The 23,295-nt window shown below is 37.7% G+C and overlaps 1 protein-coding gene across 8 annotated transcripts in view; it reads right to left on the minus strand.

Moving 5' to 3' along the window:
• The window catches only part of ZFAND6 (zinc finger AN1-type containing 6), an 88,615-nt gene extending 65,532 nt beyond the window's left edge, over window positions 1–23,083 (minus strand). For 3 of the 8 annotated variants that reach the window (XM_075535431.1, XM_075535436.1, XM_075535430.1), the window contains exon 1: window positions 22,918–23,057. The gene's annotated coding sequence lies outside the window, so the exon portion shown is untranslated. Of the gene's footprint in view, window positions 1–9,751; window positions 9,807–22,684; window positions 22,808–22,917 lie in introns of those variants that run through there. The other 5 variants (XM_075535437.1, XM_075535432.1, XM_075535435.1 and 2 more) reach the window with 5 other exon arrangements.
• Between the last annotated feature and the right edge of the window lie 212 nt (window positions 23,084–23,295).

A 23,295-nucleotide genomic window follows, 5' to 3' on the forward strand; every position in this document is an offset into this window, starting at 1 on the left:
TACCAAGTATGACATTCTTCTCCAGTGACTAGCAATATGTCCAAGACTGACTCTCCTGATAATATGTCTAAAATATGTAAGACAAACCCATCTCCTTGCCTCTAAAGAGCACTCTGGATGTAGTTTCTCCAAGATAGGATTTGTTTGTCCTTTTATCAGTTCCATGATACATTCAATATTCTTCTCCAGCACGGCAACTCAATTCATCGAGCCTCGTTCAGTCTGCTTTACTCAATGTCCAACTTTCATATTCATGAGGCAATGGAAAATACCATGGCTTGGGTCAGGGGCACTTTAGTCCTCAAAGTAACATCCTTCCGTTTAGAATACTCTTATGAGATATTATGAAGCAGATTTATTTAATGCAACACATCTTTTGATCTCTTGACTGCTGCTTCCATGAACATGGATTATGAATCCAAGGGAGAAAAAAATCCTCGACAATGTCAACCTTATCTCCATCTATCATGACGTTACCACTGGTTCAGTTATGAGGATTTCAGTCTTCTTTACATTGAGTCATAATCCATACTTAAGGCTGCAATCTCTTCCTTACATCACTAAGTACTTCAAGTCTCACTTTCAGCAAGCAAGATGTGCAATCTGCATATCGTAGGTTGTTAACGAGCCTGCCTCCAATCCGGATGCCATATTCTTCTTCCTATAATCCAGCTTCTCTGATGATTTGCTCAGCAAACATTCTGAACAAGTAAGGTGAGAAGATAAAACCCTGACATACACCTTTTCCTTATTGTAAACCATGCAGTATCCCTTGCTGCATTTCACACACTGCCTCTTGATCCATGTACAAGTTCCAAAGTGAGCACAATGAAGTGTTCTGGAATTTTCATTCTTCTCAAGGTTATCCATAGTTTATTATGGTCCACACAGTTGAATGTCTTTGCATAATCAATAAAACACAAGTAAACATTTTTCTGGTATTCTCTGCTTTAGGCCAAGATCCATCTGACATCAGCAATGATATCCTTTAGTGAGGGAGAATCTACTGAACTAGTTAAATTCAAAGCAGAGCTGTCAGTTTAGAAGGCAACAGTTGTGGGAATACCAAAAAGGTAATCTCAATAGATTTTCTAGAAGGACACAGGTGAGATCACAAAAGCTTATTTATGGAGCTATTAAAAAAAAACACACACACTGGTAAGGAATAAGGCCAGTAAATTTAAGCCAAGGAACTTTTTTCCTAACAAAGGATCTGCTCATTCTTCAATAGTAGATGGGCTGTTCTACAAGAATTTTCATGGGAGAATCTTATCTCATGTACCCTATTAGCCCTGATAGTTCCCCTTCAAATTTCATTTTGTTCTCAGAACTCAAAGTATATTTTAAAGGGACATGATTTCAGACCTCCAATTATGCCAAAACTGCCATTTTAACACTGTTGTAAATTGAAAAGTACAAAGTTATTCAGGAAAGGGTTAGAGAAACATTGCCATCTGAAATATATAGATCTAGATATTGGACATGTAAAGAAAACAATACTTTGATATTTTAATAAAGGTTTCTGTGATTTAGCAGTACTTTTTGACATCCTCTACATAAATTTATCACTATTTTAATCTATACTTTATCTACATCAGATGAGCTTTTATAAAAGAAAATTAAAGTGAAGATAGATTTTAAATAACTGATACATTTTGGCAAAGAAATTCTGATTTTAAGTTCATAGACTATCAAAGAACCAGAACATGTAAACTCAGCAAAAGTAAGAGGAGGTGTGGAAAAGGCGCTGTCCAAGGGACCTGGGGTTTTAATGTCTATCATTTGAAATAAAAATAACCCACCTTATATTCATATATTTCTCCGTCATCTTTCCTACCTTTCCTGGGGAGTCTTTACAGCAGTGGTTCTCAACCTTCCTAATGCCCGACCCTTTAATACAGTTCCTCATGTTGTGGTGACCCCCCCAACCACAACATTATTTTCATTGCTACTTCATAATTGTCATTTTGCTACTGTTAAGAATTGGGTGACCCTTGTGAAAGGGTTGTTTGGCTCCCAAAGGGTTCCGCAACCCACAAGTTGAGAATCGCTGCTTTAGAGAAAATGATTCTGAGATAACAAACCAAGGTTCAAGCACATTAGCAAAATCACTCAAGATTATGGTGCTGTGGATTACATGTTGAGTTGCTAACCGACTAGTAACCAGTTTGACACCACCAGTGGCTCCGCAGGGAAAAAACTAGGGCTTTCTATTCCCTTAAAGATTTAGACTTAAAAACCCAGAGACCGTTCTACCCTACCCTATAGGATCGCTATGAGTCAAAATCAACTTTATGGAGGTTGTTTTTTCAAATTCATAAACAAAAACTGGCAGTCTTGCTTCCTTGAATTTCTCTCTTCAAATATACCTGTATACCAAGTTCATACTTCTCAATTTGAACTTTTAGGTTCTACCACTTTACCAGTCGTTTTACTTTCACCAAGTTGCTTAACCTCTCTGTGCCTCAGTATGCCCATCTGAAAAATGGCATCAAGAATATCCAGTGTCTGATATAGTTGTGGAGATTTTAAAAGTGTATGACACCGAGTTCAATAGATAAACTGTAACTACCAAATCAATTCTCCTAACATTGTTTTCACTACTTCTCTACTTGAAATGTTCAACAAACAGGTCACCACCGCTTGGTCATACCATTCCTACATCATAAATACTCTCCAGGCCTCTTCCTCACCACTCAAGAATTCCAGAAGGCTGGGGCTTAAAGGACAAATAGAAAATTATGTGCTATCTCCTGAAAACTATCTCTGATAAGTAAAATTTAGAATCCCTTTATTACTTCCTCTAATTTTAAAGTTGTTCATTTGTTGTTGACTACAATGAATCTTTGGTTTTCCATCCTTAAGAGAATAAAGAGTGTGACTCAGTGTCCCGAGTAGTCAGTCTCTAATATATCTAAAAAGTCTTCAAGTAATATCCCAGATTTTTTTCAATTTCCTGATTATCCCAACTTACAATAATCTTCATTCCCCTGAATTTCTATACCAATCATTATAACATGCCATCATTTTGTCACTTCGCTAATACTGATTTATCCAACAGGAAAAATCCACATCCTCAATTTCACCAAACAGAAAAAAAAAATCCGATCTTATGCCACTTTGCAAACTCAGATTAACAAACATGGCTCAATGAAGAATTTTCTTGAAGAAATTATTTTAGGTAATAAACCTTTTCAGTGTAAGTTTTATTTTATGAAAATGTGCCAAGAATAATTTTTCCTACTAAAGAGTTAATGTGTCTTATAAAGTTCTACAGCTACAGGGATTTGGATTAAAAGATATGCTAAGTACTTTAAACACCTGTCTACAAAACTTTGGGAAATTATATACATGTTTTACTTATCAAAGCTAAGTAAAAATATTATGTTCAAATTAATGAGCAACCTCGCATTTTGCAGTTTTATAATTTAGATAGAAAAAAGCAAAAGATTATTTTAAATAAGCTTTGCAAAATTAAAACTTTGAAGTAGAAAGGCACTTCTATAATTACCGTTGATACCAAAAGATCTAACAGATGGGAAAACTATTATTCAAATAAGAAATTTGTGATTAGTAAAAACATATATATACTTACAAAAAATCCATTTAAACAGATTTTCTTAGATGAATGTACTTTTAACTTCACAAACAGTTAAGATCCATCAACTGCTCCAAAACTAAAAACCAATCTTACTGGCATCTACTGGACACCAACTAATAGGAATCCTATAGGGCAAGCTGGACTCGCCTTGTGTATTCCAAACTTTAACTCTTTGCGGGAGTAGAAAACTGTCTTTCTCCTACAGATCGGTGGTTTTGAACTGCTGACCTTGTGCTCCTCTCAACAGCTTCAAGTTAACAAATATTTACCTCTATTTCCAAATGTTTATTCATTTGATTTTGTTTGCTTTTACCATTAAAAGTTGCTTCCAAAGTTATGGACATAGTGCTGGACAAAATTAGCCAGGTCCAGATCCTTTTGCTTTAAATATGGTCCATTTCTTTAAAGGGGTGGAAGAGATAGGAAGGAAATCATATTCATCCCATATCAATATTTCTTCATTTATCTCAATTTTCCTTTTACTGAAGTTGTCTGTAGTATTTACTTTTAAAAAAGTAATCTTTAAAGCCAAAGAAGCTATGTAGCTGTGTGTTCACAGATGAGTACACTTCATACGATCTGGCTTAAAAAAAAAAAAGAGCACATGGTCAGCTATTTATGGGGGATCATTTTAATTTCAAATAGCTAAAACAAAGTGCTTTCACACCGATGCCTTATCTTCCTCCTAGGTAGCTTGGTTTCCAAGTCTGTATTAAATGTGAGGAATTCAACAGCTTTGAAATTAGAAACTAACTAAATATACTGGAAAACTACCCTAATTTTCCTGTCTTTTAAAAAAAAAACATTTTATTAGGGGCTCATCTGTGTCTTATTTTTATATCTTTGTATACCAGGCATACTAAATTGCTTTTTAGGAATATTGGAAAATTAATTTTTAAAATGGTTTTCCTAAAAGCAATTTTAGTAAGCAAGTTGTGTATGTCTTAAAATGAGGAACTGCATATAGTTATGAAGTGTATTTATGGAAGGGGAAGGAGTGGTGGTGGTGATGACAACAAAAAAAAGGATGAAGAAGCTGCAGCTAGGGTCAGCTTAGTAAGACTCGATGGTTGAGAAAGGACTTTAATCTGGCAAACCTCAGTTCCAAGTGTGCTAGCAATATATCAGTTAAAACAACTTTGAACACATTAGGTTTTCTAAATTGTCTTAAGATAAATGAGGATAACAATACTTAATCTATATGTTTGGGTGTGATTTGTGGCCTACCTGTAAGAATTTTCAGGATATAATGAGCTGGTATTATTATTCACCCTAATAGTGAAGTTAAAGTTCAAAGGGCAATAAAGTTATCACTTAACTTTTTTTTTTTTAAGCAGAGATAGACAGACTGTGTAGTTTAGAATGGAGGGGAAAAAATGGGAACTCATGATCAATTAGGTGGCTGCTTTAGTCCTCTGATATTGTGGCTGGTACACCAAGGTGGTGAAGCTAAAACCAAAAGTGGATTCCAAAGATATTATGGATATAAAATTGATAGGCTGCTAGATGTAGCAGTTCAAACCTCAGCTGAGAGGATGATGAAGCTGGTTATGTCAGTAAAGATTTGCAGTCCTAACCCTATACAGAGTCACTACTACTTGTGATGCACTTAATGGGAATGGGTTTGGCTTTTTGTTTTAGGGGTTTAAGCGATGAGGGTAAAGGAGATGAATCAGAAGGCTGTCCAGGTTTAAGCTTGTATGGTGGTACCATTCTTTACTGGAACAAGAAGGGTTTTTGTGGAAAGCTGTTGGAAGAGCAATATAATCAGTTAAGTGTTAGCTTTGTTGGGTTGAATACAGGTATGAAATACTGGTGAGGAGAGAGAATATGGCTTGGAATGCAAGAAAATGATATTAAGTCAAGATATTAATCTGTAAATCATTAACATAAAATGTAAATTGAAGATATGGAACTTGAGATTTCCTACCGAAATGGAGAAAAGGTAAGAATCCTACAAAACTCTCATAACAATTAGGAGGAAAACATTGCAAATGACAGAGGTCAAAAATAGGATAAAGCCCAGGCAATGTCATGAAATTAATGGGAAGATTTTGAAGGAGGAAAATGTAATCAACAATACCAATTGCTGCTGAGTAATCACACAAGCACTAACAAAGGGCTGCTGGGTCAGGGATAGGGAGATGTATCCAGAGTGATTACCATATGTACTTGTGTATAAGCTGAGTTTTTTAGCATTATCTTTATGCAGTTTCTGTGGTAAAATTAGTTGCCTTGGCTGACATTTGGGTTGGCTTATACTAGAGTACATATGGTAAATTGAGAAGGTAAAAAAGGGTATAAAGATAGATGGATGGAGTTGCACACTTCCATCAAAAATACTGCTAGCCACAAAACTGCTTCAAGTTGTTTTTGTTTTTTCCCCTAAGGAAACCCAAGCACAGAATATCAAATTCAGTCAAACAGGTTCACAAATGCATCTGTTAATGAATAAGCATATCCTGTTATCAAAAAATTACCTCTTAAACATTTACCTAGTTTTATAGAGCAGCTTTAAGGAAAAACATTAAGCTGCTAAGTTCCGCTATTGCACAGAAAGGACAAAGAAAGGGTATAATACTAAGCCACAGGTTTTCAAGTTTTTTACTAGTTTATTGTCCATTACAATTTTAATGTAATTAGGTATAAAAAAGAGCATTGTATATTACTTGAATAACAATTAATATTAAAGACTGAATATATTTAATACCCTCTGGATAATTTTCTTTTCCTTTCTGAAAGAATAAAACCTATCTATTACTATTCATAGCCTATCTTAACATTATATTATTTAGGCCAACTTACTAAAATGATACACCTTAGTTCTGATAAATAAGGAGTACAGTTCATATTAGAATTCAATGATTCGAAGTATTCTTCAAAGTGCAAGAGTAGGTAGATCTTTAACTTGGTTATCCATTACAATCTAATGTACAAATTTGAAATGGCTTTCACTAAACATGTTATATTAACAAACATCTTCGCCTCTACCTAGTAGCAAAAAAATTGTTAAAGAAAAAAAAGAAAATCAAATACTGTCACAAATTCAGAACAGGGAAGTATCTGTGATGCAAACATCTGAGGACCAACACAAATTCTAAATATGCAAATAAACTTAAAACAGTCAGATTATGAATAAAGTTATTACCTGTATACATATCTGATAATATTAAAAACCAAAGTTACTGTCCTTGAGACAATCCCACTGCACAGTGACCCTACAGAACAAAGTAGAACTGTGCCATAGGGTTTGCAAGGCTGTAAATCTTTACTGAAGCCCCAAACCACATCTTTCTTCCACAGAGCAGCTGCTAAGTTGGAACTGCTGACCTTTTTGGTTTGTAGGCAAGCACTTATACCAGTTCACCACAAGGGCCTTCCTTTGAGTACTAATTACCTATATGAACTTCTGCTGCAGAGTAAATTTAGACACATCAAGAATTTATTTCTTCATAATTTCTGTGATCAAAGGTAATGAAGTATCTGTAAATCAATAATAGCAAAATGTTAAGTTGGAATGTACAAATGTGCTTGACACAATGTATGTATGTATGGATTGTGGTGTGAGCTGTATGAGCCCCCAATAAAATGATCATAAAAAGAAAATGTTAAGTTGGGAGAGTAGGGGAAGGAGAGAAAAAAAGAAGAGCTGATACCAAGGGATCAAGTAGAAAATGATGATGGCAACATATGTACATCCAACAAATGATATGGATTTATGAAATCCAATGATTAAAAAAATAAAAGAAAATGTTAAATTTTCTTTTATTACAAATGTTAAGAAAACCCAAGTTTTTCTGAAATAAGGCTCTTTCACCAAGACAAACAAAACAGACATTAAACAAATTGCCTGTATGGATAACATACTAATTTTAGTTCTTTGAAAGTTAGCTATACTAAATTGAATAACTTATTTTACAGAAAATAAGCTAGATTGTTTATCTTGTAAAATGAACTAGGTTATATAACTCAATATTACACTAGTTATATCAGTGAATTAATTACATATATTTTGTTATGCCTATCACTATCTTCTATTAGTATTTCATCTTAAGTTTTGCAAAAAACAAAAACGACTTTTCCATTCTCTGTCCTATAGGGCCGCTATGAGACAATATTGACTCGATGGAAGTGAGTTTGAGTTTGAAAAGAGTATGTATTATCAGCAGCCATTGCTAAAGAATGTTAATACACACAGAAACATATTTCTAATATCACTGGGTTGTAACAAAGGTATGTTATACTACCTTTCATTGAAAATCTATAAAATACTGGAAAGGAACTGACATCAATTTAAAACATAAAAGTATTCATGCTAATTCTCCATTTCTGTAACATTAAAAAAAAGAAAAAACAATCAAGATTCAAAATGCACAAATATTCACAAAACCTACTCACATCTATTCAGAGACAGGTCAAATAATGTTAACTGGCACTATTCTAGCCCTGTATCTGAAGACATTTCTGTTAAATATTCCTTCTGATATGATTACCAGAAAGATGAGTTGGATAACAATCAAACCCAAAACCCATTGCTGTAGACTCTATTCCAACATAAGAGTAAGACTATAGCTGGTGTAAAATATTAAGACCCTTACTTACTGATATCAATCTATATTATGTATATGTTTAGTTCCTTCACTGCTTTTAATTTTAAATTATGGATTTAGATCCACCTACATCTAGGAAAATAAAAGTTTAAAATAGGTTTCTAGCTTACGTAAAATCTAATCAACAAGTCAGAGTATTTCATCAACAAACTTAAAATAGAAAATTTAAAGCTACCCATTAAAGGCATTTTGAAGTACATTCTGCTGGTGGCCATGTCAACTGGAAAAGCAATTTGGCCAATAATGTATTCATACTCTTTAATCTGGAAAGCCCACTCCAGGGAATTTTTCCAAAGAAATCCTGAAGATAAAGTAACACAACCAGGGTAGCAGGGTTTAATTTAGTTAGACATGGAAATCTATTCATTGTAAAACCATTTACTATGGTGAAGATTATGAACAATCAAAATATTCTATAGGCAAAAGATTGGATAAATTAAGAGCTTTAAAAATTCAAACAGCTGATACAGTTAAATGGGAGAAAAATGTACTTACCAGTACTTATAATTATGGATAATGTAAATATGGTAAGGTGGATGCAGAAGGAAAAAGGGAAACATGAAACCACTACACAGCAATCTGTGGGTCTGTAGACAAGTTCTTGATTTTATTATAACATTGTTGAAGCAATAGGTAGGGTCAGGAAACAGTATTTAAAACCTCAAGCTTGTTCTGAGATAAGATTCAGAGATTACAGAACAACTTTTCCAATTAATTTCTTTCAGAGCAAAGAATAATATAAAGAAAACAGTCTTTAAAAGTCTGGTACTGACAAACACTATAATCATTTCTTAAGAAACACCAAGTGACCTACAGATTTTTTTAAAGTTTCTTTAGCCTACCTATAGTTTTACAAAAAATAAATAAATCTACTCATTTCCAATTTCAAAAGGGCATTTATTACTTATCTCCACCTTTGAAAGAAACAGAGAGTATGAATGAAGGAAAAAGCAGTTTTATCTTGTTCTTTATGAACTAAGTCAAAGATCCTTTGAAAGGCAAAGCTAAAATCACAAGCATATTAAAAATTTCAGCTTATTACTAATTTTAAAATATAAAAAAGTTGAAAGGAGTGGAGGTTAATAGAAGTAGTTGGCTTTTAAATTTTTTAAGAGGAACAAATTTAAGCCTAATACATAACCCTTACCTCTCTTGTAGCTACTTAATACCATACGAAGTTTAAGAAAAAATGTCAAATCAAACAGACCTCCCTCAGGATGTCATTTATAAAAACTGACAAATGACTGCTCAAATACCCAACCCAAGATAAAAGCCTGTTTTTGGAAATGATCCTTAATCCATTTTAAAAAATGACACTCTTATTCCGAACTGAAAATAATGATAAAAGAAAAGTCAAGTTTGATTCTCTGAACACCTATTTCCTGTCCAAACAGCCCTTTTGTTCTGCTTCCCTGCTTAATTTTAATGTGCAGCCTGCATCAGAAAATAGAAACAATGACAAAACCTAGCATATACAGAAACATAATGGAGCAAAAGTATAAAATAAGGAATCATCAAAAGATTAGAACAAAAATCCTACCAACAAAACCTCCACAATTTTCTGTTTGCTTCACCTCAGATTAACTTCACTTGAAGCTGTGCTCCAAGGCAACCAAACTTGAACGCCAAGCTCCACCTTCTCCAATTCTAGTGGTGGAAGGGTAAATTCTCCTCCCTGTTAGTGAAACTACGAATTGTGATTGGTTACAGCTAATATCCATTATTTTAAAGAACTTTTCCTCACTAGCAGGTTAGGTTAAACACACTAAAACCCCCTGGATAAGCTGGTTTCTTAAAGAAACAGTAGATAATGGTTCAATTTTCTTCATCATATACAATTTGCTTACTCTTTTGTCTAGGTGAAATACATCTAAGTAACAAATGAATATGTCACAGAAGCAGTTTTTATAATAAACAATGTAACAATTGCTTATAATTCTTTTAACCTAAATCTTTATATATTTTTACAAAGCCAAAGGGGATGGCTTTAAAAAGACAAATTCCTTTTTTAATAGAGCTCACATTTTGTCTGAAAATTTTAATAGAGCAATAGAAAATCCATTGCAAATTTTGCTGGGGAAAAAAAAACCTAAGACTTTTTTCCCCTTTAAATGTAAGAGAATAAGACCATAACTGTAAGACAAAATATGCTGCACTGAAATAGTGAAAGCAGAGGATTCAATTCTAAGCTGTCTTTCAGATTCTGACAAGTATTTTGCCAAGGTTAATGTTTATTGTTTGTAAATGAAAACTTAGAAGGGGAAGGGAACTTGTTCTAACGACAAGTTCAGTATAAAGTTTAGGGAGGTCTGATGTAGTTATTTTAAAAAGGTGTTAACCATCTTGTACCTGACATGAATATTATTTGAGGTGGCATGGGCACCCTAAGGTGGAGCTGAAGGAAGTGTATATTCCAATTAAAGTGCTATGATATACAAAATACTTTTTCTATATAGCATCTAAAAAGATTCTACCAGGGCACTTTACTTATTATGAGGTTTGCTGTTATCTGTGTTTGTTTTCAGTAAAACCACTTAATTTTTAAGTTGGTTCATCAATTACTATAACACTAATCCTTGTCTGATCAATTCAACAGCATTTAAGATAACTTTTACTTCTATCAAAAACACTGTACTGTGAATCATGAAAAAAAATTGAAAAAGTAATTTAGTATTTTCTTTTAAATATATGAGTTCAATAAAAGTACACTAGATTATTTAAATTTATAGTGTTCAAAATTCAAATTATTGGAAGCATTTTTCCAGAGAGAAAATTTATATATTACAAACAGAAAGCCAACACACTTGTTTTGAATACAAAGAGAAGTCTCTTTGTAACAAACTGAAAATTCACATAATTGCAACCTGACATGAATATGGAGCAATACCCTGCAGAAGCCCAAACAGCTGCATAATCTATTATGCCCTTTGAGTGGACAAATTGAAAGAGCCATTTCACAGAGGTCTAATCCCATGATCCTTTGCAAGGATTCACTGCTTTGAATGCCCAGCACTTCACCAGTCAAGTTCAGGTTTCCTTTCCTCTGTAAAGGCACTCTTGGCCAAAAAAGAACACCAGAAGCTGGGATGCGGAAGCAAACAGCAGAAACATTACAGATACTGTGTTATAGTGTAAGACTTGAAAACTATAATGTTGTGGATGGTCAGATATTATACAGAAAAACATATGGCAAACATTTTAACCTTAAAATTTGGCCAATGAAAATTTGGTAAATAGACATGGAAACCAAATACGCCTTTGCTCTGATATCAACTGTTTATTTTGCAGTTAATTTTCTGAAAGAAACAGACACATTCTGCATGTACTACTATAATACCACATCCACTCTCAATCTGCAGCTAAGAGAAAATAAGGGCAGAATATGGAGCTAGTTATTTTTTTAAACATCTTATTGGGGGCTCATACAACTCATCACAATCCATATATACATCTGCTGTGTCAAGCACATTTGTTGCCATCATCATTCTCAAAGCATTTGCTTTTTACTTGAGCCCTTGGTATCAGCTCATTTTCCCCTCCCTCCCTGCTCCCCGCTCCCTCATGAACCCTTGATAATTTATAAATTATTATCTTGTCATATCATCCACTGTCCGACGTCTTCCTTCACCCCATTTTTCTGTTGTTCATTCCCTAAGGAGTAGGTTATATGTAGATCCTTTTAATCCGTTCCCCCTTTCCGCCCCATCCTCCCTCCACCCTCCCTGTATCGCCACTCTCACCAATGGTCCTGAAGAAATCAACTGCCCTGGATTCCCTGTTTCCAGTTCCTATCTGTAACAGTGTACATACTCTGGTCTAACCAGATTTGTAAGGTAGAATTGGAATCATGACAGTGTGGGGGAGGAAACATTTAGGAACTAGAGGCAAGTTGTATGGTTCATCGTTGCTACACTGCACCCTGACTGGCTCATCTCCCTGCGACCCTTCTGTAAGGGGATGTCCAGTTGCCTACAGATGGATCTTGGGTCCCCAATCTGCACCCCACCTCATTCACAATGATTTGATTTTTTTGTTCTTTGATACTTGATCCCCTTGACACCTGGTGATCACACAGGCTGGTGTGCTTCTTCCATGTGGGCTTTGTTGCTTCAGAGCTAGATGGCTGCTTATTTACCTTCAAGCCTTTAAGACCCCAGATGCTGTGTCTTTTCATAGCTGGGCATCATCAGCTTTCTTCACCACATTTGCTTATGCACCTATTTGTCTTCAGCAATTGTATAGGGAAGATGAGCACACAATATGATTTTTTGTTCTTTGATGCCTGACAACTGATCCCTTCAGCACCACATAATCACACAGGCTGGTGTGCTTCTTCCATGGAGGCTTTGTTGCTTCTGAGCTAGATGGCTGCTTGTTTATCTTCAAGCCTTTAAGACCCTAGGCGCTATATTTTTTGATAGCCAGGAACCATCAACTTTATTTACCATATTTGCTTATGCACCCATTTATCTCCAGCAATTGTGTCGGGAAGGTGAGCATCATGGAACGCCAATTTAATAGAACCAAGTATTCTTGCATTGAGGGAGTACTTTAGTGGAGGCCCAATGTCCATCTGCTACCTTAATACTAAACCTGTAAATATATGTACATACATCTATTTCCCCATCGTCATATAAAAATATATTTACATATGTACATGACTGTACTTAGACCTTTATATATGTCTTTTGCTGAAACTAGTGATTGATTGTATCGAGGGCCTCAAGAACTATTAGAAAAAAACGTTGAGACAACAACTATCCTTTTTGGGTGGCATAAAAACCCACTGTCCACAAGCCAATCCTGACTCACACTGACCCTATAGGGCAAAGTAAAACTGTTCCACAGGGTTTCCAAGGCTGTAAATTTTTATGGGACTCCCCGCAGAGCTGCTTGTGGGCATGAACCGTCAACCTTATTTATGATTAGGAGCCCAATTCTTAAACCACCATGCCAACAGGTTCATTTTTAGGTAGCATACAGGTTAAAATTAAGGATATTTTATTCAATTTCTTAATCAACAGCAGAAAACAACAAAAGCAAATAGAAGGAAACCAGTACCACAACAATAAAAGTATAACCAAGATTATATTAAAAGAATATTGCCTCGTAGGAACAAGAATGCAAATGTTCCAAGACTCCCTGACTGTCTATAACATTATCACTTTTGGACATCAAGTATTCGAAGGATGTACTGTATATTCTTTGTGGCAACTTAAAAGTTTTCCCCAAAATCAGCTAAAAATATTTAGAAGCAAACTACTGAACTCCTCAGTGCTATTTCACATCAAGTCATTATCTATTAGAAACAACTTTTGGTAAGAGTATATACAGAACAGGGTGAAATTTTTCTTAGAAAGGTTAAGAACAGCTCAATCTGTTCGTCCATAGGTGCCATGGGTGGTTTATACAATAGTTGAAAGGACCACCCAACATAAGCAAAAAATGTCTAAAATCTTTACACTAATTGGAATGACGGCGCAGGGGGGGAGGGAGTGGTGAACAGGAGGTAGATATTTTAAAAATATTCTCCATACATTGCCTAAAAGTAAGGTATATTTGTCTTTGCAACTCCTGATGCACATTATTTAACTTATTAAGGGGAAAAAATTGAGGATGTAAGTGGAGGAGTGGGGATGGTAATGGCCCGTTTCAACAACACAACTGAAAAATCAAGTTAACACAGAGATGATAAAAAATCATCCAAGATGCTAAAAGAAGTACCTTCAATATGACGCAGCACACTGCTTTGTTTAGATCTAAAAGGCCAATGAAGATTACCAGTATATCTAGACCAAAGTATAAGGAAAAGAAAATGCATTCAACTAAGATTTAATAGTCACAAGCTTCCATGTGCCAAAAACATGCCCAAAAGGAAAAGAAAACGCATTCAACTATGATTTAATAGTCACAGGATTAGCAGAAATCAGGATTTGCAGACTTTAAAGTCTCTCTTTAGCAATCTAAGTCAGTTTTTTTAAAAAGCCCCAAATCAATTATTTAATAAGGTAATTTTAACACAGCTATTTAAAGAAAGGAAATCATATCACAAGTCACAAAGAACACTTTTCATGCTGAAAAGCAAAAATTGAACACCGTATACACTCATGTATAAGCTGAATTTTTCAGCACATTTTCAATGCAGTTTTTATGGTAAATTAGGTGCCTTGGCTGATGTTTGGGTCGGCTTATACTCAAGTATATACGGTAGGTAATGTGGTTATACAATAACATTAAATCTTAGTAAAATGAGTTTACACACCCAACAAATCTTTTAAATACATCTATTGTGCCTCGATCGGGATGTCTATTAAGTATTAAGTTACTAATAAAAGGCCAGCGTTCAAGCCCCTCAGCTGCTGACAGAGAAAGCTAAGGCTGCCTATTCCAATAAAGATTTTCAGTTCCAGAAATCCTACATAGGATCACTATGAATCAGAATTGACTCAATGGTAGTGGATTTGTATGTGTTTGTGTGTGCCCACCAACTATAAAAACCTCTCTGGTTGCATTGATTCTGACTCAAATTTTAGAGGACATAGTAGTAATGCCTAGAGGGTTGGTCAAGGCATTTGTAATCTTTATGGCAACAAACTGCCACCACATCTTTCTCCTGTGGATCTGCTGCTGGACTGGTGAGTTAGAACAGCAGACCTTTTAGTTCGCAGTTGAGTGCTTAACCACTGTGCCACCAGAGATTGTTACCCATAAAATAAATGTATATTAAATGTATTATATTACCATTCTATTAAATGTAAAATAAAATATTAAATATACCATGGACTGTCAGAAGAATGAACAAATCTGCCTTGAAAGAAGTACAATACAGCTCCTTGGCAAAGGAGCCCATGTTATCGTTCTCATGAGGCAACAGTCCAAGGATAAGGATATCACGCTTGGTGAAGTAGAGACTCACTAGGTAAAGAAGAGGACCAAGGAGGGTTTGACACAGGGGCTGCAACCTCGGACTCAAACATTACAGCAATTGTGACAATCGCACACAGTGAACTGGGTCTCATTCTGTAAAGGTGCTCAGAGTTAGAACCAACTCCACAGCATATCCATCCAGGTACTACCTACCAGGTGCTATAAGCTACAGTCAATGAAGAATAGCCACCACCCCTACCACTACAGAAACCTACTGTCTACAGTCAAACCAGTGCTGTCGTATAGAAAGATAATAGGAGCCACACATCATTTCAAACCTTCTAGTAGCCATGCTAAAGTAGCAAGTGAAATGAATGGCAGTATATTTCATTTAACACAATACATACCATTACTAAAATATTACTGATTATGTAACCAATATTTTAAAAATTGAAGTATGTTCATTCTTTTATAGTACTAGAATTACAGTTCATATTTTACATTTAGATCATATCTCAACAGCCTTCATTCACGAGTGGTAGGTATTTAAATTTAAATAAAATGATAGCTATTAGTCATGTGACAATTTAAATAAATCTCCATTTAGCAGAAGAGTGTATTTCTATTGTTCAACACAATAGCCATTGGCTACATGTGACTTCTAGGGGCTTGAAATGTGGCTACCAAGACTGAGGAATTCAATTTTTTATTTTAATTGATTTGCATGTAAATAATCATTGTAGCTAACCACATAGAGAATTACAGCTCTGGAGGGAAAAAGAGACACTGAAACAAATCACACACTCTTAGTGAATCCAAACTGTCAGAAGTGTTGCTCTCCAAATGCCCTATATGCAAAGAGTACTTTTGAAACATCTAGGAAGGATTCCTTAAGGAAAAAAACAAGTAAGCAAAATAATAGTGTATGCAAAGGGCTTGAGTCAGAAAAACTGAAAACACTGAATTGGGGAAAAGATATCAAGGTTATCTGTAGACATTAGATCACAAAATCTAAATTGGATGGGGTGGAAAGCAGCAGCCCTACCATCTGGAAATTCTAAGTGTCTCTCTAATCAGTACTGCAATCAACACAGCTTGTGCCATTCTCCTCACTCCAGAAACTTCAGGCACTCGAACCTCCGATACAATCCTAATAACTTCAGTGATAGCAAGGGGCACTTGTGGCATTGCCGGGTAAACATTTCCACAGGAGAAATGAAGCAGTCTGCTCCCGTAAAGATTTCCAGTCCTTAAAGTCCAGGAAACTCCAAGGAACAGTTCTACCATGTCCTACAGGTTTACTATGAGTTGGAATCGACTGAATGGGAGTCAGTTAGTAGTCTGGGTTTTTGTATTACAAGTTTCCTTCACCTAGGAAACTCTCCCTGCTCCTTCCTGATCTAGTACTTAGAATCATATAGTCCCCCAATTTTCTAGAGCGGACAAGCTTTGAGGCAGTACTCTAGCTGAAAGATGGGGGTGAAACTAAAAACTATTTGCAAGGTACATTATACAAAATTTTTAAAAACTTTTTTTCCATTAAAAAGAAAAAAAAAACATTCCGGGAGATTTAAGGAAACAAAAGAACCACCCCCACCCTATTATAACTTGGCACCACTACTAAGCATAAATGTTACATCCTGAGGGATACTCTCAGATACCCAATTAGCACACTCCAATATCTCTACTAACTGCCATCAAGTCAAAATCTAGACCCCATAGCAACCCCATAGGGCAGAGTAGAAACACCCCGGTAGCGTTCCAAGACTACATATTTCTTCCTGGTGGGTTCAGACTGCTGATCTTGCAACCCAATGCATAATCCATCCTGCCACCAGGGCCACTTCCAATCTACAGAAGTAGTTCCCCCTTTCCTAACAAATGTCACAATCTGAGAGGTATTCATTGGTTGCTAAATACCTACTGAGCTATACAGGTCCTCCTAGTCATAAGTCCTTATGTGATTATTCTGGATTCTAGTTAAAATGGACTAGATGGCAGTGATTGTTTTTGTTAGAAGATTAAGGTAGAGTTAAGTCCTGACCTTAGTGGAGGGTATGGTTTTGCTCCCTTAAGAGGTGTCTTTACTTTCATAAAGGGTGAGACTTAAGGCACCTTTCTTTGTTTTCCTTAGGGGTATGGGGACCGAAAAAAACAAACCACACCTCCATCAAAGCCATTCCTCAGTATATAAGAGCCATCTGGGACACACAGAAAAATGGCAGGACCAGTTGGAAGAGTATGTCCAAGATGTGTCAGAAGTGGCACAGGCCACTGAGACCAGATGTACCAGACTGTGGCAGAGACATTGAGGAACAGCTCTGAGACTTCTCATCTGGCCTTGAGACGATGAAACACAGTGTAATAGGTGGGCTGGCGTCCTGGGCCACAGAGGCAAAGGACAAGGTACCACTATAGCTGAAACTGAAGGCATGAGAAAAACTTGTTGTCTAAGGAGTGGTATTGCTGTGGATCAATAACTACATCCTTACTGTTTGCTGATCCTATGAACTTCCTTAACAACCCTCAATTGTATTGTGAGTTCTGTGCAGCCACCGCAACAATTATCAAACCCAACGTTGGGAGTGCCTTGGGAGGTAGTTGGTGCCAGAATAGGTGACGAAGAATTAAGTATAGAGGCATGTGTGACTTTTGCCTGATGGCAACAGGGAAGTCAGAGGTCAGGTGTGTCTACCTCCACTGCTGTTTGTTGCACATGCCTATGCTAACCATAACATCAGTAACCACCAGCTGTTTCTGGCAGGAGAAAATATGGGGCTTTCTACTCCTGTTAAGAGTTACAGTCTCAGAAACTCACAGGGGCAGTTTTTACCCTGTCCTATAGGGTCACCAAGAGTTGGCACCAACTCTATAGCAGTCTGTTTTTCTATTGTGCTTTTTTTTAATGTGTGTGGTGCAAATGGTTACACAGCTGACTACTAACCCAAAAGATGGTGGCTTGAATTCACCCAGAGGCACCTTGGAACAAAAGCCTGGCAGTCTACTTGTGAAAGATCATAGCCCTTGAAAGCCCTATGAAACAGTGTCACCAAGAGTTGAAACTGACTTGATACCAAGTATATTTTAATCAATCTATAGATTTAAAAAAAACACAAGGAAAATATGAATACTTTTTCAAATAGTGCTGATTGGTTAATTAGGAAAAGTAAGTGAAATTACTATATTTCACACCATGTATCAAAATATATTCCAAATAGAGAGAAATGTGAAAAATGAAACCATTAAACAGAAGATTCTTTTCATTGTAATACCACAGTCAAAGCCATGTTGTTGCTAATTTCTTCAAAGGTAAATATTCATATTAAAAAACACAGGAAGGAAATAAAAGGAAAATGGAACAAGGAAATATGTTTTTTGTATGTGTACACGTGTTACTACCTTAAATATATAAAATGGGTATCACAAATATAAAAGATTCTCCAAAGTGGCAAAAGAGAAACTTGAAGATATCTAGCATCCATATATGATGGGGCTTCAAAGTATGGGAAAATGGAAAAGGTAATGGAAACTTGCCTGAACTCTTTGAAGCCCCATTGTATCTTTATTATCACAATTTAAAAAATATACAATAAATCCTATAAAATAGGAAGGCAGTAAACATATACAATGCCCAATATTAATGAAGATTAGGAGGAAATATACATTCTCTCTCATATTTTTATCACTTTATACTATAATATTGGTCAAGTTTTTAAGAAGGGCCATTTGAAAATTTATGCAAGCTGTTTAAAAGATGTCCACACACTTTGATTCAGAAATTCTATAACCAAGGCTAAATCCTTGAGAAATCCTAAGATTTAACACTTAAGATGTTTACCACACTGTAATTGAAAAACGGAAAGAACAGCACACATTAAATGCAGCAGGTAACTATTTAAATTATAATGCTTCCATGAGATAAAATATATGCCATTTAAATACCGTGGGGAATAATCTTGGCCTGTTCAATAACCACAAAAATCTCGTGCAACTGGAAAGTGAATGAGTCAGGGGGAAGAAAGGTACACTGGTCTATGAACAAGGCAAGATAATCTAGGGCAGCATTGTCCAATAGAGGAGTCACTAGTTACTTGTGGCTATTGAACACTAAAAATATGACCAGTCCAAATAGAGATGTGCTATAAATGAAAAATGCATAATGAATTGTGATGAACTATGAAAAAAGGAAAATAAAATATCCAAATAATAACTTTTTACATTGTTACATATTGAAACAGTAATATTTACAATTAAAGAAAATATGCTTCACATTTTTTTAAAAAGGAATGTGGCCATTAGGAAATTTTAAAATATTACCACTGACTTGTATGGTTTATAAAACTTTAAAAAATTAATTACTAATGTGGTTCCCACTGGTAGACATTTGCTAGTCTAGGGTATCATAAACCAAAGCACAAATTTGAATTTTCTTTTATATACTATAAGATTCTGAGCTAGAGTAAGATCACCTAATTTACACATTTAGATGACTATGCTCCACAGGAGCAGCCAGAGTAGCTTGCAGAGGAGCAAAAGCTGAAGCAAAGATACCTGTTAAATAACTACTACACCACTTTCCCACCAACCATCTGTCAGTTGGTTGCTCCCTAGTAGCCTTGTGTACTGCTGGGAGACTGGAAGCTAGCCTACTGGTATTCGAATACCAGCAGTTACCCATGGTTGGTAGACAGGTTGCAGTGGGGCTTCCAGGTCAAGAAAAGCCTTGTGATCTACTTCCAAAAATTAACTAATGAAAATCTATGGATCACAACAGAGTATTGTCCAACTTGCTAGCTTTGGACAAATCATCAAGAGCGTTCAATCATTAAAGGAGATCAGATCATGTTTGAGAGGACCAGTGAGCCAACAGCCATAATGATAGGATCATGAGGCTGATGCAATGCAGGACTGGGCAGCCTTTAGTTCTTCAAGTAAGATTGGTAGGAGTCAGTATCCACAGGATGACAGCTGTCTGTATCGACTATTGATCGGAATTTAAAGTTTTAATTGTTTAGGATTTGAAGGGTACACACAGAAAGACCAGGATTAGAGTTGCTGATATGTTAACAATGAGGTATCTCTAAAGTGGTGTGGATGGCACTTCTTTGCAACTTCCTATTTGTTTTAAATGTTTGAAAATTAAAATACATTATCCTTACAATAATTTTTAATGTTTTTAAAGCAGAATAATATAGCCCTAACAAAAAATCTTGGTATTTGTTTGAAAGCTAATTATAAAAGAGGAGACCACCTCAATTCTCACCTTTACCAAAAAATTAAGGAAATAACGCTACCTAAATAAGAATCACACTTTAAATCAGGGTGTTGGTGAAGAATATTAAATATACATGGACTGTCAGAAAAACAAGCAAAATATTTTGCTAGTACAGGCAGACTGCTCCTCAGAAGTAACGAACATGAGAACTGATTGCATGTGCTGCAGACATGTTATCAGGAAGAACCAGTCCCTGGCAAAGGATGCAATGCTTGGTCAGTGAAGAAAAGGAAAACACGTAAGGAGATGGAATGACACAGTGGCTCAATAGGCTCAAACAAAACAATGATTGCAAAGATGATCTGGGTATAGGACCAGGCAGCGTCTTTCTACTGTACATAGAAAGGGTCACCCAACAGTAACAATTTGTCACTGCATTGCTGTTAGTGTGATAAATAAAACAGATCCTCTACATGCACACTAATTTTTGTGGCTAAGAAAGTAAAAAACACTTAAGCATGTGGTTGATATTTTCTGCAATACCTACCACACTTCTTTCTCCAAAACTCATTAAAAAAAAAAAAGCATTCTCTATAATTCAACAGAAAAACATTTTGATCTTAACTGGTTCCCATAAAGGCTCCACCACTAGATACATGCTTCCATAAGTAAAGATCATCTTTCCACGAGTGTGCAAAAGCACAAGAGAAAATTGAAATAAAAACAATCTATTTTACATATGAAGTTTTTCCCAGTCTACTTACCACTTTTGCTGGTTAGTAACTTATGCCAGGCTTTTATAGGATGAAATGGAGTTTAATTCCATATATTAACAGGGATCGGATTCTCATGCAAATACTCAACAAGCAATCACTATGGCTATGAAGTCATCTTTTCAAGTGTCATTCAGAATCTGGGTGTTTCAGTTCATTTCTACTGTTCTATACTGGTTTCCTACAACATTCTACCCCAAGTATTACAGCTGCATTAAGTATTTAACCTAGTGAAACTCACAGAGCACAGCTCTTAAGGGAGAAAGGACCACCCACAAGAAATTTAAATGCCCAAAAGTTATGACAGATAAGCACAGTACTATATGGCAAGGGAAATGAGTGAAACCGTCCATACTATTTTATAAAAGAAAAGCAAACTAAAGTATGGAAATACATGTGGTAACACTTTAAAGAACAAGGAAATGAAGAGAAAATCTACTCAATTAGAAGGATATTACAAATAAGCAGCAGCAGAGACAGGGAACTCCTAAGCAGATGCATATCTTGGGTGAAGGATGTCACTATTTTTTACACGTTTTACCCAAGATCGTGTTGTCTATTTTTTTGTAGGTGTTGGATAGTTTCCGGTCACTTTGGGGGAGAGGACTATTAAGGACTTCCTTAAGGCATCATAGACATAATCAACTGCCCATGTTTAGAGTGTTAAATTTCGTAAGTTTTTGACATCTGTATACACTCAGGTAAATCAAGGTAATAAACTTCCTAAATTTCTTCCTGGAATTTCGTAATCCCTGCCACTTTTAAATAGATTTCAAAATGCAAAATTAGGACTTTGAAACAAAACAAAAAAGTAAACCCTGTTTGGGAAAGTTAGATGGGAACTCTTTGCCGAAAATAGACTTTCGTTCCCCCTGGGATCCTGAGGGTTTTTGTGACCTCGGTACTAAGCGTTGTCAGGCGTGCTAAAATTACTACCACCTAACGAGCCCTCCACGCCAAGGCCATTTGCCTTGGGAAAATCAAGTTCTGAGCTCACGAGCGCGGCCAAGCCCTTACGCTGGGCTCTGTTTTCATAACACCCTAAGACCAGTCGTCTCCATGTCAACCCCAGGTCGGCGCCGGCTTCCTCCCCTCAGTAAACAACTTTGGGGTGGTGGAGGGAGCTTGGAGCGTGTTAAACAGGAGGCAGCGCCCAATTACGGACAGAGGACCCCCCGCAGCCCGCAGATGTTCCGCCTCAGCCACTTGTTTACGCGGCCACGCACCAACTGGGAAATCCCTCCCGCACCCCGCGCCCTGCCCCCCACAACAGGCGACCCGTGCCGGCCGGCGGCGGGCAGGCAGTTTGCCACGCAGACCCCCTCCCCACCCCACGCCGGCGTTGGGAACACGGCAGGTGGAAAAACATTCCAAAGGGACCTCAGGCTCGGGAGAGGCGGGGCGGACAGGGCGGGCTCAGGCGACGAGGACGCACCGGAGGGTTCCCCGCCCCCCTCACCCCCCCACCCCCCCGCCAACTGTTCGGAACTGGGTGACCGAAGCCAGCGGGAGGGGGGGCGCCCCGGCGCGACCCCTGGGCAAGGAGCCGGCGGGGACCGCGAGCGCGGACGCGCGAGTCTGAGGGGCCCCGGCCGCGCACCCAGCCCCACTCGCGGACCCGCGGAAGAAGAGTCCCTTCGCCTCAGCGCGCACGCCGGGCCGGCCAGCCGACGACGGGCTCACCACCTGCTGCTCCGGCCGGTCGGCCGCCCTCCCTCAGCTTCCGGCCGGCCGGCGCCGGGAGGGGCCGGGGGCGGGCCTGGCCCGGCCTCAACCCGGTGGGGGAAGGGGAAGGGGAAGGGGGGAGGGGCGGCGCCGAGGCGGCTGGACCCCGCCGGCCGCACTCCTCACCTGGCGGCGGCTCTCTCCGCCTGAGGCGCTGCCCCCGCCGTCGCCGGTCGCCGCCGGTGAATGGGGACAGGTGAGGCCGCCGAACCCCAGCTCGCTCTGGCCCCGCCGCCGCCAGCCCCTCCGTCCGCTGTTTATTAAACTTTTCTGTTTGGTTGTTCGTCCTGTGACGCGGCCGCGGAGGAGAGCCCCGGATTGGCCGACGCGAGGCGCTGACGCCGCACCCATCCTCCCTCAACCTAATTATTACCGGCCCGGGCGGAGCCGCCCGCCGGAGGAGGCGGGGAGAGGCGGGGAGGGGCGGGGCTAGGGCTCGGAGCGCGCGGGGATTGGCTGGAGCCGGAGCGAAGCGACGCACGGAATAAGGAAGCACCTTCGCCC

The sequence above is a fragment of the Tenrec ecaudatus genome, chromosome 17, assembly GCF_050624435.1.
Source record: "Tenrec ecaudatus isolate mTenEca1 chromosome 17, mTenEca1.hap1, whole genome shotgun sequence".
Classification (NCBI taxonomy): domain Eukaryota; kingdom Metazoa; phylum Chordata; class Mammalia; order Afrosoricida; family Tenrecidae; genus Tenrec; species Tenrec ecaudatus.